Genomic DNA, 13,388 nt, shown 5'->3' with positions numbered 1-13,388 from the left:
CTTTAGAAATTACCATGTACAGTAATATTCTCCAAATATTCTTTACCTTTTAGATAATATATTAATTAACAATCTTTAAGTGTTAATTTCATGTAACGATACTGGGAGCGAACGATGCTCTCAACGAAGACAACTACTTCGTATGGGAGTTTAACGCGCGAATGAAGCTCGCCAAGAAGGGGCTATTGGAGCACGTCGACGCGACGGCGGCACCGTGTGAAGTTGACGCTAGCGCGTCTTTATGGAAAGTCAACGATATGAAGGCCTTCGCAAACTTGTGTACGATGATGAACTTAAGTCTTCAGTCCATGGTTCGAAATGCAGAGACACCTGCAGAAGCATGGGAAATTTTGAAGAGCTTCTTTCTTCGCAGAAGCATTCATGGTGCAGATGCGTCGACAATTGCACGAGCTTAAGAGAGAAAGTGTAATGGATCACTTTCTCAAGTTTGATGAGCTGCGTATGTCAATGCAAGCCGTCGGTGACGAGGTCGCGCAAGCTGAGCGGCTCGTGATTCTGCTTGGAAACTTGACTGATGAATACGATCAGATCGTCCGGATTATCGAGAACACGAGGGACATTGATTAGTTTTAAGCCAAGGAGATGCTATGTCGTGAATACGAAGGCATTGCTCGAAAGGAGAAGAGCAAAATTGCGTTGAAGGCTACAAGAAACTTCAAGAGCAAGCGTTTTCGGTCGAAGGAAACAAGAAACAAGATTACTGGGACGTTTTTATATGCGGCAGAAATGGACACAAGAAACAAGAATGCTGGAGAATTCAGACAAGAACAAAAGCTCTGAGCAAGCGTTCACTGTGGGTGAACATAGCTCTGAAGGTTGGCTACTCGACAGTGGTGCGAGTTGTGATATGTGCCCATACCAAGATATGTTTGTGGGAATCAGATCGCTTAACAGGTCTGTTGAAATCTCGATTGCGAATGAAGAAACAGTTTTGGCTGCTGGAGTTGGGACAATTCGTGTCATGTTGAAGAACAAGAAATCAATACGTATTGAAGACGTGTTGTACGTTCCAAAGCTGAATCGTCGTCTCCTATCAGTTCCTGCATTGTCTGCAAAAGGTATACATGTCATTTTTCAAAACAAAATGTGTGAAATCAGAAATGGTCAAGAAGCGGTGACTCAAGTGAACCAAAAGGGTAAATTGTTTGTGTTGGAGTGTGATACAGTGGAATCTGCAAATGCGAGTGAAGAGGTTGGCGATGGAGCGAAACGTACGAGTCCAAGTGTATGGCACGCAAGACGAGGACACTTGCCATTTAAGGCAATGAAAAACCTTGACAAGTGTGTTGGGGAATTTAAGATGCAAGATCCGTCTAGTGTTGATGATTACCAAGACGAAATCAGCGAAGGGTGTGTGACAGGCAAGTCTTCAGTCAAGCCGTTTCCGAAGTCTAAGTACGGTGAAGTTAGACAAATTCACTGCTCCAAGTTTTTCACAGCGACGTTATGGAACCAAAGGAGACCAAGTCGCAAGATGGAGCAAGATTCGAAATGACATTTTTAGATGATTATTCACTCTATGAGGTCGCATGCTATATTGCACACAAGTCAAATGCGGTGGATAAGCTCACCGAGTACAAGTCGATGATGGAAAACCCGGTAAGTACCAAGATAAGTGTATTCGCACCGACAATGGTGGCGAGTACAGTAACAAGCGATTTGAAGAAGTACGAAGTCGCCACAGCAAAATGGAATGGCTGAAAGACTAAATCGAACACTGACACAACGAGCAAGATCGATGCTAAATTACATGCAAGTGGAGAAGAAATGGTGGGCTGAAGCGATGAATACTGCAGTATACGTGACTAGTCGAGTTACGTGCGCCTCTCAACCAACCAAGACCCCATTTAAAGTTTTGGAACCAATCCAGATTTGTCGCACATACGAGTGTTAGGTGCAAAAAGGTTACGCACACATTGCAAAATAAAACGTCTAAAGTTGGACAAGAAGGCATGTCGATGCATGTTTTGGGTTACTCAGACGATTTGAAGAGATATCGTGTCTGGAACTTCGAGTCTGATCGACTGGAGATCACGCGACCAGTGACTTTACAAGAGTTGCCAAGGTCCAAGTATGTGCAAGTGGTTGGAGATATACAGGTTTCTCTACGTGTGGATCATGACAATGATGACGATACAGATGTTATTCGATTACCAATTATTACTACTCAATATGACGTAGAGCCAATGGTTGTGGACCAGACTGGCAATGATCAAATCATTCCACCTCCAAGTGAATTTGAGTCTATAACTCCACGCCAGGGTTTTGAGCATGTGTCTGATCCTGCTTTCGATATCGATGATGTTTACATGGAGCCAACTGATTTGGATATGATTACGACTCGAGACATTGTGCCCAGGGGGGACTTGGATTATCACACTGATTTCTCTATGGTGCAATCATCTCAATTTGGTGGTCAAAATGCCCCGCTCGCGTTACCATGATCGAGCTATGAGATCAAGCTTTGGTTCCAGTCAGGACGTCAACTATACATAATACATCGCGCAGTGAGGAGCCAGAGGCTCGGGCCTCAAAAAGATATCGAATTAAGTATGAGCAAGCAAATGCAGAATTCGAAACTCCATCTACATACCACGATGCAGTGGCGTCTCCTCAATCCAAGATGGGGAGTGATGCGATCAAGGTCGAACTTAAGGCACTGGATAACAAAAAACATGGACTGCAGTGGAGAATTCTCCAAACAAAAAGGTGATTGGAACCAAGTGGGTTTTTCAATCAAAAGTAACGAATATGGTGATATTGAGCGGTACAAAGCTCGACTTGTGGCGTTGGGTTATCGTCAAACCTATGGAGTTGACTACCACGAAACATATTTGCCGGTTGCGAACACGAATTCTATTCGCGTCTTCCTGGCTGTGTGTTGTCATCATGCAATGACAATTCACCATTATGATGGTGATTTTGCGTTCATAAATGGCGTATTGAACGAAGATGTGTACATTTTTACGCCTCAGAGGGTCGACATGGATCCAGGTCAAGTTTTGAAGCTCAACAGAAGTTTGTATGGATTAAAACAGGCTGCTGCAACATGGTTGAAGACAATTTCGAAGGTGTTTTGCAACATGGGTTTCGTGCCATGTGTTTCGGACCCGTGCGTCTTTGTCCATCACGATGGAAACCTTTCGTGGATTTACGTGACGCTGTATGTCGATGATATGCTGATTGGAGGTACTTCTGCTAATTTAATTGACAAAGTTGCAGATGAACTTGCAAGTCATTTCAAGTTAAAGACGCTAGGCAATGTGAGATTTATCCTCGGCATTGAGGTGGACTATGCACAGCATACAAGGTAGCTCAAGATCAGCCAAAAATGCGTGCATTGACAGGATGGTCGTAAAGTTCAACCAAGTCGGGGCGAAAGTTGTTTACAACCCAAGTGTGGAAGGTCAAGTCATGCTTAAGTGCGAGGAAAAGGACTCAAAAATGGAGAATCGGCCGTATCGATCTCTGGTAGGATCACTCCTACATGTGGCGAAGGTAGAAGACATGATATTGCATCTGCAGTAGGTCGACTGAGTCGACATTTGAAAAAACCGAGTGAAGAACACTGGAATGCAGCCATTCGTGTGCTGCGCTACCTAAAGTCGACTGCAACAAACGGAATTTGTTATCGAAGCAACCTGGTGACCTGTAGCTGAGTGCATTTAGTGATGCAGATTGGGGAAGTGACAAAGATAGTCGACGTTCGACATCTGGAGTCATGGTGATGGTCAATGACTCTCCAGTCATATTCAAGTCGAAGCTTTAGAACAGTGTATGACTAAGTACTGCCAAAGCTGAATATGTCGCAATTTCGTTGTGCATTCAAGAAATTTTGTGGTCAAAAAAATTATTGTTGGAGATGAAGGTCAAGATTGACGGTCCAGTGGTTGTGTATGAAGACAACCAGCGATTGCTATTGCGAAGGACGAAGGCTATCAAAGTCGAGCGAAACATATTGATATTCGCGAGCACTTCGTTCGCGACCAAGTCAAGGCCAAGGTCATTTAGCCGAAGTTTATTGAAACCAAGTCACAGCTCGCCGATTTTCTAACTAAGGCAATTTCGACCAACAAGTTCCAATTTCTCGTGGCAAAGACAAACGATGGAGACTTCTAGTCGAGGAGGAGTGTTGATGTTGGACATTCTGTGTACGCTCAAACGTCATAATGACGATTGATTGTAATCGTTTTGCAACGGACACAGAAAATGAAACTACAGCAATCTGTTAGATGAAGAAAGAAATGACTCATATGAGACCTTTGTAGTGCTTCTACAAAGGAGTAGCTGATTGCATGTGTAAGTTTTCTAAAGACTAATATACTTTCCAATTTACTTCCTGACTACAAGTTGTCTGCTCTGCTATAATATCTCTACAAGAATGACAAGCTTCCATCAGTGGGTTTGAATATGACTTGTCACTCACTCATAAATCCATATGCGCTGTACCTACGAACCTTAAGAAGGAAAATTTGGTCGTTGACGCGTCTGCCCGCGAGCAAGGTTATACCATGCGGACCTCTACGGCAGTCTTGAGAAAAAGTTAATTGCGTTAATTCCCACTGCCTGTGAAAATAATTTTGTAATGCTTGTATAATTGTCAGTCCGAATATGTGAAAGTTTTTTTGGCTTATAATTTGTCTAAATTAATAATGGTGGGACGCCTCTTCCTGATAAATTATAAAGGTTATAATTTTAGACAGGTGTAATACTCTTCAAAAGAAATAAGTATTTCGCTTTTTTGAAGGGATGTGGTTATAAAAGAAATGCCACATCAAGATTAACTCAGCAGCACATATCTGTCCGGGGGTATCGTTACATAAAACTAACACTTAAAGGTTGTTGATTCCTCCGCGCGTCGTTGCTCCTCATGATGAGAATTTGAAGTACCGAATATATTATCTAAAAGGTAGAGAATATTTGGAGAATATTACTTTACATGGTAATATTTGAAATGCTTATCCATTGGTAGATATAGGCCATTATATCTACTTGCTCCGCGGTCCAGTCGGCGCTGGACGCGCACAAAGAGAGAGACAGATAAAATTTTATTACATGTTTTGAATTAGCATATATTAAGTTCGTATAAATAAATAGAAACAGAAGAACTTAATTATATTAAATACAGTTTACGAAAATTCTTTTCCAACTCGCTTCAAGCATCCTTTCGACACCAACCAACCATTTTCGCATCGGTCTGCTGATGTTCCGCGGTGGACATGTCCAATCGGGTTCTAAGCACTCGGACTAAGAGAGAATGATGTCGAGGGAGAACCTTCAAGTCCGGATAGAGGTGTTCGTCAGCCGGTTCTGCTCTAAGGCCTCACTTTTCAAAGAAGCTCTTTGTATTAGTGTACGTGAACTAGTGGTGACGTGAGGCACCACTCGCACTGAGGCAGTGCGAAGTGGACTTGTACTGAAGCAGTACAAGTCGGCAGTGCCCTGTTACACCTGGTAGCACTTCGTAGTCCGTCCAAGGACCACAGTTTTAGCATCTAATATGGACATGTTAAATGATAATGGAAATACGCATCACGTTTCGCGTGATAGCTACTCCTTTCTAAGTGATATAGAAAGGAGTGCGGTCGAACGAATGAGTTCGATCGTAGGGAATGATGCCATCTTGGACATGATGTCTATATTTGGACAGAAAATGCCCTCTATTCAGCTATCGCCAACTTCATGCAACATGCACTTGACGAGGCGAAGGAGAAGGTAGCCTCGCTTGATCAGCAAGGCTCTTAGCAGGAAGAACTGTTGAGGTTGCAACAGATAGAGACCTCTGTACCTGGGATGACGCACACGCGTCGTCTCGAAACCTTAAAGATAGACATCTCTAAGTATAGGGGAGTCGAAGAAGACTCCTCTTAAGATGGTTCGTTGAGTTGGACGATGCCATTACGGCTCGTCACATCGTCGAAAGCAAATGCAAGTCGCATTATTGAGTCAAATTTGGCAGGTCGTGCCAAAACTTGGGCATTAAGCCTTAAGTTGCGCGGCCCATATGTCTTTGGGTTGCTAGAGGCTGTTAAAGACCGGCTCAAACAGACGTTTGAACCGCCTAGGGCTTAGTTCAGCGCTTTTGAAACTCAAGCAAGGCAAGCGTGATGTTCACGCTTATGCCCAGCACACACGAATCTTGGCGAGTTGTAACAAAAACAACCCAGTTGACGAACACACGTTGATTACGGTGCTCATGCAAGGTTTACGTATAGTTTCGTAAAGACCCACCTGTTCCGCTTGGAACTGGATACGCTTGAAAAAGCAATATCCGTTGCGGAACAGGAGGACTTTATCTTGAGACAGGCTCAAGCTAATTCGTCATCGTATCGTCCTCCAAAACGACACGAGCCTGGAGGTCCAGAACCTCTGAACCTCTCCTAAATTGAAAGCGAGAGACCTCGCTTTACGAACAATAAGCGATTGCAGAAATGCAATCGCTGTCAAAAGTTAGGACACTACGCTCATGAGTGCAGTGCCCCACGCCCAGAACCGAAAGGTACTGAACGTAATTATGGACCGAATGCCAAACAGGGCAATGGTCGCGGGTCCGATGCTGTTGCAAAATTTTATCAGCGAGGCGGACCGCCAAAAAATGGTCGGGTCAGTAGGGGCGTAACGTTCTACTGATATAGCAACCTCAAAAGAGTTTGCAAATCTCTTAAAGAAAGTTGCTCCAGACACACAATTACTATGTTTCTCCGCACCAGGTGATGAGGTATCTCTCATCACATTGAAATAAAAAAGTGATTTGTCACTTAGAGCCCTAGTGGACTGTGAAGCGTTAAAGAACTTTATTCGTCGCCAGTCTCTATAGGGTCGTATGCTCAAATATGTTGAGCGCGACATCCCTCCAACGAGGATGACGGTGCGTCCAGCGACAGGCGCATCGATAACAGTAATAAAACGCGTAGTGACATTTAACTACACGTTAAAAGATTTACAGTACGATGATGAATTCATCGTACTGGATTTGGATGACAAATTTGATGTCTTCCTAGGTCTACCTTGGCTCAGAAAATAAGAGCCAAGGATTAGCTGGCAGCATCAATCCGTAAAGATTGCCTGCCACTTGATCATCAGATGGCCATCTAATGAACTTCTTTAGCGTCCACAAGCGTGTGAATGTACTACAAGTGAGTGCGATGGCCTCACTTGTGGCACTGTCGTTATGACGACTGCACAAGATCACAGTTTGATTACCAATCACACTGTGAAGTCAGCTGCCGGCGGCTGTGCGAATGCACAGGCAGCGCCGAAGGTCCACCACTCGAATAAGTCGAGTGGATTGAGACATGAATGTTCACCTAGCGGGCGACATTCAAGGAAGATACCAATTGTCCAAAAGGGACAGCACGATGATCCTAGGTCGAGTAGAGAGTCGACCGTAGAGGACCCGACTGTGATAGCGCAACCACAGTCGGAAGACGTTGAAGGAACATGTCCCCACGTACTTAAGGAGAAAACTCCTCAATTAGTAAATGCTGAAGTGACTAGACTTCAGCATCCCGAGAAATGAATTCCTCGGCAGCCTGTGGATATATTCCAGGAAGAAACCGAGATATTGAATGTCTTGGTTAATGACGGATCAAGAGAAGGCGCTTATACTCTTGATCTGTATGCGCCTCCGAAATTAACTTCGGAGATAACTCAATTACCAACCCTAGAACCTAAGCGGTTCTTGAGAGATCTGCATTGTGGGAAAATCAAGCAGATTTGCGTACTCGTCACGGAGGACGATTACGTAACCGACAATCGGTCAGCGGTAATTTTTGCATAGAACGAACGAGTTCTCAGCAGCTCATCAATGGACGAAAATGTCCTCGATGAGAAGACTCGGATTGAGAGATACAGTACTCAATCTTGGGAGTCATTCAAGGGAAATCCTCTATACAAGGATTTAATAGAATTTAGAGATGTATTCCCTGAAGCAGTTTTAAGCGAGTTGCCTAAGGATACAGGCACTCGACATGAGATCGAGCTCAAACCGGGCTCGAAGTACTGTGTCATGAAGCAGTGGCCACTGCCTCGTGAACAAGTACTTGCGATCGACAAATTCTTTACCGATAGAGTAAAAGCGGGCCAGATAAGGGAGTCAACCTCCCCACATAGCTCTCCAACATTCTGTGTGCGAAAGGCCACATGAGGGTGGCGGATAGTGCACGCATTCAATAAACTGAATGCTGCAACGATACCGGCTCAAACGCCGATACCGAGAAAAGACGTAATCATAGACGGTATGTCTAAGAGTACTATCTTTTCTTCTATGGATCTGATGGATGGGTTCTATCAAATCCTTATGCGTGAACGGGACATCCCGTACACAGCAGTGAGCACTCCCAGTGGGATGCTCTGGGAATGGCTAGTGATGCCTCAGGGGCTTAGTAACGCCCCTGCAACATTCAACAGATGTGTAACAAATCGGTTGAGACCGGTGCGAGAATTCGCACCGAGTTATTTTGACGATGTATTCGTCCATAGCCGGACCATGGACGGTAAGACGGACGTGGAAGCTCATAAAACTTACGTTCGTCAGGTTCTAACACTTATGCAAAAGCATAAGTTGTACGCAAATCTTAAGAAGCGTATATTCGCTACAAGCGAAATCCCACTTCTTGGGTGCATCGTCGGTAACCACGGCGTGCGCCCTGATCACATAAAGATCAGGACAATCACCGACTGGCCAGTTTCAGTCGATGGCAAGGGCTTAGAAAGTTTCCTGGTTTAGCGGCGTACTTGCACAATTACTCCCGCAATTATGCCGAGATGACAGTTTATCTCTCTCGTCTCTTGAAAAAGACGAGAAATGGCTAACGAACGCTGTCAATCAGCATTACATATCTGCAATCGCCAAGATGGGCGATTGCAGATCAAGACTGACCATTCCATGTGGTCTGTATCGCCAGCTATTTTGCAATCGGCTGTACATTAATGCAATACGATACAGACGGCGCGGAGCTCGTCATCTGTTACCAATCGCGTCATCTGCAACCAGCTGAACGCAACTACCCAGAGCATGACAAGGAACTTTTTGCCATGAATTATGCATTGACTAAATTTAGGGTATATCGAGTCCGAAATAGAGCGTTCATCGTTCATACGAAACATGCGTCCTTATGCACGGCCGTAAACAACCCAGACCTTTCGCAAAGAATGGCGAGGTGGCTATCCTTCTTCGCGGAGTATAATTTATCCGTAATTTATAAACCAGAATCAAGCCGGTCTGAAATCGGGTCGGCTGCGCATTCCAACAATGAAAATCATCCCATTCTTGCAACACTTATTTCAAGTGTTCCGTCATCAACTTTGTTTGATGACATAAACAAAGTCTCAGAAAAGGTAAAGTCCTTTGCGTTTAATGGAATTATGTTGCCCTCATCCAATAAATCTTTTTTAGATTCACCGGCTTTAGATCGATCGTCTTCCGGTAGATACTCAACACGCAACGGCTTTTTGTATTGCATAAAATTACCGCTGACCGGAAGTCGGTTACGTAATCGTCCTTTGTGACGGGTACTCAGATCTGCTTGAATTTACCGCTATGCAGATCTCTCAAGAACCGCTTAGGTTCTAGGGTTGGTAATTGAGTTATCTCCGGAGTTAATTTCGGAGGCGTAAACAGATCAAGAGTATAAGCGCCTACTCTTGATCCGTCATTATCCAAGACATTTAATGTCTCGGTTTCTTCCTGGGTCATTATCCACATGCTGCCGAGGGATTAATCCTTCGGGATGCTGAAGTCTAGTCACTTCACCACTAACTATGTGAGGAGATTTCTTTTCAAGTACGTGGGGACTTATTCCCTTAACGTTTTCCGACTGTGATTGCGATATCATAGTCGGGATCTCTATGGTCGACTCTCAACTCGACCTAGGATCATCGTGTTTTTTTTTAGACCGGTATCTTCCTTGAATGTCGCCCGCTAGGCGTACAGTCATGTCTTAATCCACTCGACTTCTTCGAGTGGTGGATCTTCGACGCTGCCTGTGCATTAACGCAGCCGCCGGCAATTGACTCCACAGTGTGTTGTATACTCACACTATGATCTTGTGCAGTTGTACTAACGACCGTACCACAAGTGAGGCCATCGCACTCACTCGTAGTACATCCACACGCTTGTAAACACCCCAAGACGTTCATCAGTTGGCCATCTGATGAACAAGAGACAAACATCGCCACGGCTTATTGCTGCCAATTTATACACGGCTCGTGCTTTCTCAGCAATGGTAATCCAAGGACGACATCAAATTTGTCATCCAAATCCAGTACGATAAAATCATCATCGTACTGTAAATCTCTTAACGTGTAGTGAAATTTCACTCAGCGTTTCATTGCTGTTATCGATGCGCCTGTCGCTAGACGCACCGTCATCCTCGTTAGAGGGATGTCGCGCTCAACATATTTGAGCCTACGACCCTCTAGCGACTGGCGTCGAATAAAGTCATTTGACGCCACACAGTCCACTAGGGCTCTAAATGACAATCATGTGTCACTTTTAAATTAAAGGTGATGAGGGATACCTCATCACCAGGTGCAGAGACACATAATGATTGTGTCAGCATCAACTTTAGTCAAGAGATTTGCAAATTCTCTTGAGGTTGCTGGATCAGTAGGACGTTGTGCCCCTACTGACCCCAACCGTTTTTTGGCGGTTCGCCTCGCTGTTGCGATTTCGCAACAACGTCGGACCCGCGACCGTTGCTTTTTTTTGGCATTGGCTGAATGGAGGGCATCTCTGTCCAAATTGGACAGCATTGCCAAGATGGCATCGTTTCCTACGGTCGAACTCATTCTTTCGACCACTCATTTCTAATTCACTTAAAAAGGAGTAGCTTTCACGTGAAACGTGATGCGTATTCCCACTATCATCTAACATGACCATGTTAGATGGAAGAAATGTGGTCCTTGGATGGACTACAAAGTGCTACCAGGTGTAACGGGGTACTACGACTTTAACTGCTAAAGTACAAGTCCACTTCGCACTGCTTCAGTTGCGAGTTGTGTCTTACGTTATTTTACGTACACTAGTACGTGCAAAGGAAGACTTCTCTTTAAGGCAACTAGCTTAAAGAGGGTAAATGATAACTCTATTAATATAATTAAGTTTCTCTTCTTTCTATCTGTTAACGCTAACTTAATTATCAACTAATACTAAACAAGCAATTGAAATCTTATCTTATCTGTCTCTCTCTTTTGATTACATCTACAGTTGATTCGTCTGCGGAATAATTAGATATAATGGCCTATACCTATTTATGGATAAAAATTCTGAACATTACTATTTAAAGAAATATCCTTCAAATATTATCTGCCTTATCGCTAATATATTAATTAACAACTTTATGTGCTAAGTTCATGTAACGATACACCTCGTTACATGTACTGCTTCAGTACAAGTCCACGTTGCACTGCTCTAGTGTAAGTGGTGCTGTAACAGAATGTATCGTTACATTAAATTAACATTTAAAGGTGTAAGAAGATATAGAAAACCGGTATTGAAACTCCCTATTTTGGTATCGCCACACTTCATCCCTCCCCGTCTGTTTGTTTTAATTAGATAAAAACTACAGATTGAAAATGACAACATAAAACATTTATTTTTCTGCTACATCGAAAAATTAACAATTATTCCTTTAGAGTCGTCGTTAGATCCCCTTTTAAACTTTGGTAAACCATCACACCCCTAAATTACATGAGGGACTCACAATAGCCACACACCTTAACTATCAACATGAGAGCATCAGAAACCGTGTTTTCGTATGGCGATGTTATGTAGGCGGACACGTCGTGACGCGGCCACGCTCTACTTATACACACACACTAGCAGAGCGAGGAAGCGGTTTAACCAGCTTCTCATGCGTGCAGTGAGGTAGTGCGGTGGGCGCGTTAGCGAACCTCACCCAACGCACTAAGCACTGTGATTAAGAGTCGTCACGGGAGCGTTAATCCGGCTTCTCATGCGCACTTACCAAGTGGGAAGTTGATTTAAACTGATTTATGTTTAATCGTATTAAATATATATACCTATTTTTACCAATCAAAATGTCATCTCTATAGATAACACTTAATATGTATTGCGAGCGTATAATTCTAGATACCACGCGTAACGGATGACGCTCGCCGTCATCACGGATGACATTAGACGTCATCCCTCCTAATGTGAATGCACCCATGTGCATCACATTCACAAGGGTTCGTCACAAGTGTGAACCACACCCGAGTGCTGGGTCTAATTACTTTAATTTAGTAAGTGACCATCCCCTTAAGTACACAAAGTTTACTTAACGGAGACTGTGTAGCATTAAGGCTATTTAGCCTGTTCCATTTTCTGTAGGCGGGCACGTCGTAATGCGGCCACGCTCTACTTAAGCACACACCCTAGCACAGCGAGGAAGCGGTTTGCACCTGCTTCTCTTGCGTGCAATGAGGAAGTTGTGGTGGGCGCGCAAGCGACCTCACCCAACACACTAAGAACTCTGGTGAAGTGACGTCACGGGAGCGGTAATCCGTCTCCTCGTGCGCACTTCCCAAGTAGGTAGTAATTTTCAGACTGATTTATATTTAATAGAATTAAATACAAATACCTATTTTTACCAATTAAAATGTTATCTCTATAGATATCATTTAATATGTATTACGAGCGTATCTTTATAGATACCTCGCGTAACTGATGACGCTAGCCGTCATCATGGATGACGCTGGGCGTCATCCCTCCTAATGTGAATGCACCCATGTGCATCACATCCACAAGGGTTGGTCACAAATGTGCACCACACCCGAGTGTTGGGTCTAATTACTATTATTTAGTAATTGACCATCCCCTTAAGTACCAAATGTACTTAATGGGGACTGTGTAACATTAGGGCAACTCTAGCCCGTTACACCATCCCCCTCTTTAAGAACGAATTTACATTTTTAAATTCTTCAACGAGGAGCGAGGAACTGCGAGCAGCTTTACGCGCCGCTAGTTCACTAAATCACTCTAGCGACCTGTGTTTCCAAACACGGCGCCAAAAATGCCACCTACACATCAGTGAAGCAGTCTCTTGTTGAGGCAGCAGTCTTGGCATTGCCAGACGCGGATAAGCTCTTTAGCGTCGTCTGCGATGCAAGTAATTTTGCAAAAGGCAGCGCACTCATGCAGAAGGATGACGACGGCGTTGACCGTGTCATCTCTTATCAGTCCCAGCTATCAAAAGCCGCGGAACTGAATTACCTTGTGCATGACAAAGAGCTACTTTCAATAAAGTATGCTCTTCTCTTCTCAAGTTCGTGTGCAGCTATTGGGCACCGATCAATTTGTGGTTTATACGGATCACGCATCACTGCTGACCGCGATAAACCCACCGCACCTCTCGCCTAGAATG

This window comes from Bremia lactucae, linkage group LG19 (genome assembly GCF_004359215.1).
Source record: "Bremia lactucae strain SF5 linkage group LG19, whole genome shotgun sequence".
Classification (NCBI taxonomy): domain Eukaryota; phylum Oomycota; class Peronosporomycetes; order Peronosporales; family Peronosporaceae; genus Bremia; species Bremia lactucae.
The sequence above is the reverse complement of the archived record's forward strand: the minus strand, read 5'-3'. Positions refer to the sequence as shown.